This window comes from Mesoplodon bidens (genome assembly GCF_964165515.1).
Source record: "Mesoplodon bidens genome assembly, chromosome: 2".
Classification (NCBI taxonomy): Eukaryota; Metazoa; Chordata; class Mammalia; order Artiodactyla; family Ziphiidae; genus Mesoplodon; species Mesoplodon bidens.
Window position 1 is genome coordinate 17,634,601 of NC_138177.1, and position 7,823 is coordinate 17,642,423.

A 7,823-nucleotide genomic window follows, 5' to 3' on the forward strand; every position below is an offset into this window, starting at 1 on the left:
AAAGATCTTTATGTGACATACCTCCCTTACTATATTTTTGATCTCTTGAAAAAACAAAAACAGTTTTTAATTCATCTTGGATTCCCCAAAGCACCAAGCATGATTTTTTTGAACAGAGCATGTGCTCAAAACATATATTGAATGAGTGAATGAATGTGAGAGAGGAAAGTAGTAGTACCTTACCAAAATCTAGAAGAGCTTTCCCCAAATGTAATCCTTGTACTGTTTACATCATTCACTCTTCTGAGACTTTGTTTAAACACACTGTAGTGAACTCCACTTCAAATGTGTTGAGTCCCTCATATATTAATAAGCTCACCAAGAGTTTCTGGGCACACAAAGTTTGAGAAACACTGACCAGGAGGAACGTCAATTCCTCACCCTTTTCAGTTTCCAGTGAATATCAGGGGAGTGAAGGATGGTTTCAATTCTGAAATTTTTTGAGACCTAAACTTTCCCTTTGCTTCTGAGTTTGTTTTGTTTAGAATCCCACCTGAATGCCCAAGACTGCATGTTTGTCGTAACTTGACAGTAGCGATCTTGTTGTAGGGGTGGGGGTTAGGGGCCCACTGGAAGTAGTGACTAATAATGACTAAAATGTATTGAGTACTTACAACATGCCAGGTTCTGTTTCAAGCATGTTTTATATAGATTTCTTTATTTAATCTTCATATTAGCCCCTATTTACTAGGTACTATTATTAGGTCCATTTTACAGGCAAGAAAACTGAGGCACCTAAACAGATAAGTAACACACCCTTGGTCACACAATTAGTAAATAGTAGAGCTTGGGTTCAAACCCAGGCAATGTGGTTTTAAAGCCTGCACACTTAGCCACTAGGCTAAACTGCCTGACAAGAAAAGGTGATAAAGAACAAAGTTCTAAGGATTTCAAGAAAGAAAGAGACGATCATGCTGCCATAAAAAGAAAACTTCTGAGAAAAAATGAATGCTGTGTGTTTGTGACTCTGAGTGGTTAAAGCCACTGTGAAGGTATGATTTGACAACTTTTTCCTGAACAGCAGTGGCTTAGCTGCTCTCATACCCACTATACCCCAGCCACAAATGTCATTCTTGGAGCTGGTGCCTCTGGTTGATCTCAGTATGAGCTGTCACTCAGGGAACTTGGGTTCTCAATGTAGGGGAAGTCTCAGAGCTATAGGGAAGCTTAGACAAAGGAATAGATATCCAAGTGGAACTGAAGATTCCGTACAGCATAAATAAAAATATAATTTTAGGGGAACATACATTTATATATCTTCACTGTGGACACACCAGAAAGTGGAAGCAAGGACTTTCTTTCATGCCTTGATGCCAGCCCAGATTATATGAGACTTAAAAAAATTAAAGGAATATAGAAATATAGACTCCAGACCAAGTCATCCTCACCAGCCTCAAGTCATAGTCCTGGAGAATCCAGTTTCCTGGGGGTTGGGAAAAGTCACTCCCTTGGGTTTAGGGTAATTGTACAGCCAGAGTAGGCGATGGCAAGTACTTTACACTTCAGTCCTTTCTAAAGAGGAAGGATGAGGTCTACTCACTTTCTTCTCAGATTAAGACAGGACAGCTCCAGTTGTGATACCGAGTTGCCATCAACAAGAGGGATAATGGCAGATACGTCTTTCTGATGCAGCTTCCTGATGCTCTGCTCGTTCCCAATAAGAAATTAGGAACTTTATCTCAGTAGTCAGGGGAAGAGGTCAGTTTAAAAGGGAACTAAGATCCAGACCTACCTGTGTTAGTGAGACGGACACACAGTTCAAGTCATCAAGTACATTCTGAATGTCTGCTACATGCCAGGCATAATGCTAGTCTCTTATGGGAGAATTTCCTGCAAGTCATATGGAAGAGTATCTCATAGGGCAAAGAGTCATGGGAATATGACAGATCCTGGTCACTAGATCTGGTGAACAAACTCAGGAAAAAACATAAAGTAGATCAATCTTCTGAGGGATGACCTTGAACACTGATTAAAGTCCCATGGTAAGGTTAATAAAAAAAGAAAAAAGGATTTTCTTTCCCTCAACAAGGTAGGATAACTTTTCAAAGCAAATCCTAATTATAAAATTGACAAAAGGAAAAGATCTTTCAAAAAATATGCACCAAAAGTAGCTTTCAGCAGGAATATTTCAGTGTAACTCATCACACATTTAAAATGAAATGTGAGTTATTCACTATCAAGAAAGTTCAAAGCCCTTCAACTGAATTTGTTTGACCTGTTTGACAGCAAAATAAATTCGATGGGTGGTCTGGTTTAGGCACCTGTCCAAGTCCAATCACATTACATTTTCGTAGCATCGACACTTAAGAGCTCCATCCCTGATGCATCAACAACAGTGCATGGGAACATCTCCCAAACTCATGGCAACTAACATGTTATACAAACACATCTGCTTCATAAGCTAGACTCTTGTTTTCCAGAAAACACAAACTCAGCAAATGAAGAAGGGATTCGCATGTTACAACTCAAAGCTCTACCCCTTGAAATACACCACATGGACTTTGGGAGTGAGGATTCATCTCATGAATAGTCAGGATACTTTGAAAAAGCATGAACATCCTTTTCCAGCTCAAATGGCAGAGAAGAAGCTAAAATGCAAGTTTTCTAACTTTTAAACCAGTATATTTTCCATTACACAGGATGCTTCTCAGTTCAATTTTCCATATCACTGAAGTCTGGAATAGAGTTATTGAATATCCACAAACTTTTTTCCCTCCCTTTAATATTTAAGGTGTGGCCAATAGATCATATAACCTAGACTTGGGTGCACAGCTCTGCCATTAACTCGCTGTACTGAACAAATCACCTAATTCATGCAAGTCCAGTTTTCTAGCCTACAACCATACTGACTAAATTGAAGGGGCTTTGAAAGGATTTTAAGAGGAGTCTTACAAACTATAAGCACCATGCAAGTATGTTTGTATTAATAACAATAATCTCCCTGAGGCTGAGGATTATATACACATTTGTTCAACTAAAGTACCTTGTGTAGAGTAGTAACAGTAACTGAACATTATTAAATACTTGCTATGTGTCAGGAACTGTTCTAAATACTTTACTTGTATAAACTGATGGAATCTTTACCACAAGCCTACAAAGGAGTTCTTCTTATTCTTTTCATTCTGCATGTATAATATCTGAGCCTCAGAGAGATAAATGGGGGAACTGAGATTCCAGCCCCAGAATCCTTATTTCATGACCACTAGTGCATAAGGTGTACATTATAATTAATAGCACTGGACCAGTGGCCAGCACACCTGCACGGTTTCTGCTTTAGGGACCTCCTAGCCAGAGCAAAACACCTGCTAAACTCACTGATAAGCAGTGTGTTCTTTCACAAGTCTGTAAATCCTGCATCACCCGCCTACTTCACTGACATGCATTGAGTCTCAAGGAGAAAACACATTTTATGCAAGTGTAAGGGGCTGTCAACAATATTTGTTAAGAAACAAATGATAGCCTTGCATAGATAGCTAGACTAGTTTGCTCCTCTCTCTTATTTTCCCCTTCTTTGGTCTAGTCTAGTATGTAGTGAATTAGGTTTAGCTATCAGAGTAAAAGCTTCTGTTTATGTGCCCATGTATGGAAGAGTCAGGAGACCTTAGAAGACTTAACACAAGGCGAAAGATCTTGCTGTGGGTCCATCCAATAATTCTATCATGGAACATGCAAGGCCCAAGGGATGGCTCCATTGCCAGATCACTTCCTGTGCTATATCCTGAGGCCTCCACATTTTTGGCTACTCATCCTAGCAGACCTTCTCCTCTACAGCTGCTCTGGCTGACCACTTTTAAGATGTGAAATGATGCAAGCCTGAGACATTATTATTACCACTTATAGTGGATTGAATATTATCCCCCCAAAATTAACATCTATCCAAAACGTCAGAATATTACTTTACTTGGAAATAGGGTCTTTACACATGTAACTAGTTAAGGATCTTGAGATAAAATCCTCCTGGATTTCGGGTACCCACTAAATCCAATGACCAGGGTCCTTATGAAAGAAAGGAGACGGATACTTGGGCACAGAAGACACCCAGACACAGAGACAAAGAAACAGAAACGAAGGCCATGTGAAGACAAAGGCAGAGACTGAAGAGCCTCAGTGCAAGCCAAGAAACACCAAGGATGGTTTGGAGCTACCAGAGGCTGGAAGAATCAAGGAAGAATGATTCCCTAGAGGCTTAGGAGGGAGGATAACCCTGCTGACACTTTGATTTCAGACTTCAGGTCTTCAGAACTGTGAGAGAAAAAACTTTTGCCTTTTTAAGCAATTCAGTTTGTGGTAATTTCTTACAATGGCCCTAGGGAACTAATACACCACTTATTTGCTTATTCTATAAAGAATTAGAAAAAGGTCTTTCAATGGGTTTAGAATTCACTGAAGAATCAGAGATTCTGACTCTAGAACTAAATTAAAACTTCTATAAATCACACTCTATGTGGGGAGAAAATTCTATTAATCACACTCTACATGGAGAAAACAGAAGTCATTACTGGCAACATTTATTTTCACTTTTGATGGTCCAATAATGAGAACAAAATCTACTTATAGTTGGGGGACTTTTTTCTCTTGTGTAGCATACTTCCACGCAATTATAAAGTAGTATGTTATTAAAAGACACAGTCTATTAAAAAAAACCTTAAAGGAAATATTTTAGAAAAAAATGAATTCCAAAGATATAAGAAAATACTGTCATATTTCTGCCATCAAACAACCATTTCCAGAAATACTTTCATTACTCTTGGTTACTAGTGATCTATCTAGCCCAGTTTTAAACCTATTATATAGTAAACTTTATTTAAAATATTCATTAATCCACATTTTTCCACAACCTAAATAACTAGGGACCATCAAAGATGATTTTTTATAACCTATTTTAACTGGGCTCATTTATGCACTTTTGACTATTTTGTCCTAGATTATTATCCAAAGTGTAACTAACATAGAAGAGACCCCAAATTTTAACTTCATAGGAAAAAAAAAGCCTGTAAAAATTTGTATGCTTTTCACTCAAAGGTAGTGCTCCCAGCATGGTGCCCACTATCCATGTGCAGCTGTGACTGAAAAAACTCAAGGTGTGATTAAACAGTCTTTTTCATATAATCCTCCCTTAAAGCTTTTTTAATTGGAACACAGCCACCATTAACAGAGCCAGTTCACCAGAAGTCTTTGCTCCAAGTGACGAAAGGAGCCACCCAACTTCTGACTCCTTCATGCCAGGCTGATGCTTGTTACTGTCATCTCTCAACAGTGCACTGCTCTGTCACACGTCAGTTTTAATAAAGCAAATAACATGATGATAACTATGCTTACGAGCCTTTGACATTTGGTGGCTTCATAAGAACCTTATTTTTTCACAGCACAAACAAGAAGCACTGGCGCGGATCTTCTCAAGTGGAAAACTCTCCTGTGTACACATGCCCGCCCCTCCCCATCCCCACACAGCCCCTCCTTTTCAGTTTCCCCATATCCTCAGCTGTAGGGTTATTTTCTGGTGTACTAGCCCAAGAACTTGAGGGCCATTTCAGCTCTTCCTTCTGTATGTTCCCTGCATCTAATTTGTCATCAAATCCTTTCACCTTTTTCTTTTTTTCTTGGCCATTCTGTGCTGCTTGCGGGATCTTAGTTCCCTGACTAGGGATCAAACCCTTGGCAGTGAAAACGCCGAGTCCTATCCACCCCACCACCAGGGAATTTCCTCCTTTCACCTCTTAACAGAAGCTGCCTCCATTCTTGTCATGGTTCCAGCTCCTATCACCTGAGCCTTCTAGAGGACACTCTTGGGCATGCACTCCTCCCCTCTGGAATCCCTTCCACAGTCTCCATCGAGCTAAATGTGCCTAAAATATCACTCTCTTCATGGCATTCCCCTTCTTAATATTTTGTTATGGTTCCCAATTGTCCACTAGATTCAGTGCTAATCCCATAATGAGTTTTCAAACCCCACTATAATGTAATTCAATGTATCTGTCGATCTGGCTTGTTCTTGTAAACTCCAGGACAGCAGTGCTCCCACTGCTTCCTTTCCAGCTGGACCTCCCCATTCTCTAGGCCTCATGATGACTCTTTCACCCTGCCCCCAGTTCTTCTTTAATGCTGGGCACAGAATGTCCTCCCTCTTCCCCACCATTTAAACCCTACCCATTCTTGAAGGTCCTGCTCCGTCTACTTCTTCAGGGAGTCTTCTCACACTACTATACTCTACATATTAATACTCCACCTCTAAAATAATTAACTCTCAAAGTCCTTTATTATATGTAGCTTCCTGTCCTTCTATCTCTCTCAGTCCCTCATTCTCACGAAATTGGCTCAGAGACCTTGTTGGGGACCTGCAGGCTTTATCCTCTCATTATTTTTCTGGTCTACCTGCCCTTTCTTAGCTTAATGCTGTCCCCACTTACCCTATACATTATTACATTCTCATCAATTCAATCAGTAGTCCCATCTCACCTTGACCCTCTGCCTTGCCAACTCCAAGATTATTAAATTGTTCATTTCTTCAGTGTCTTTTCAGTACCTACTGGTACAAATTTGATGACGACATAGACCAGCTCCTTTAAATTTTCTATATGGAATCATGGCTACTTAACAGTTCTCTCCCAATCTTACCCAGCTTCCTTTTCCTTTAAGCCTTTATAGATTTTCTTAAGTCCTTAATCTTTTTCCTACTCCTTTCTTTCCTAGAAAATGTCCATTACTATATACAGTCGTGCTCGGTTTCACTATCCCCACACTCAGACTTGCCTATGTTCTTTTCTAGTCTTAGAGGAAGAGCATCTCTACTCTGCCAGCCTCTTGCTTCCTTCCCCTCCCATCTTTCAGTTCTTGTTCAAGCCATTGTTCCAGTTCTCCCTCTCCTGGATTCTCTTGTCAATTTATAATATGATCAAATCACCCCCATATTTTCAAATACCCCTTTTCTCAGCTCTGTCTCCTTCTTGACTTTACAAGTAAACTTTTTAAAGACTACACTTGCTGCACTCACTTTTTTACTCCAGATTCCCAAACTGAGTCACAGCAACTGGATGCCTAGCCTCACTGCTCCACAGAAAATGCCCTCCAAAATGTACATATGTACATTAAAATACTATTCAACCACAAAAAAGAAGGAAAGCCTGCCATTTGAGACAACATGGATGGACTTTCAAGGCATGAGGCTAAGTGAAGTAAGTCAGACAGAGAAAGACAAACACTGTATAATCCCTCTTATATGTGGAATCTAAAAACAAATGAACTCATAGAAAAAGAGATCAGATTTGAGGTTACCAACTTTCAGTTATAAGATAAATGAGTACTGGGGATGTAATATACAACATTATGACTATAGTTAACATTGCCGCGTGGTATATTTGAAAGTTGCAAAGGGAGTTAAATCCTAAAAGTTCTCACCACAAGGAAAAAAAAAATTTTTCTATATCTCTGTGAGATGATATATGTTAACTAAACTTATTGTGATAATCATTTTACAATATATATGTCATTATTCTGTACACCTTAAACTTATACAGTGCTGTATGTCAATTCTATCTCAATAAAACTGAAAAAAAAAAAAGTTGCTGGTCACCTCCCTCCTACCTACCAAATCCAATGGCCTCATTTCATTCTCATATAGCACCCACGGGTATTTACCTAAATAACTGTCTCAAAATAATTGTCTTCTTTGCTTTCATGACATTCCTCCATATTTCCTTCTACCTTCATGATTCCTCCTGAGTGGTTTTCACTGATTTCTCTTCTTTGGCCTAGCCTTTAAATGTGGGTCTTTTATTTTATTTTATTTTATTTTATTTATTTATTTATTATTTTTTTGGGAAGAT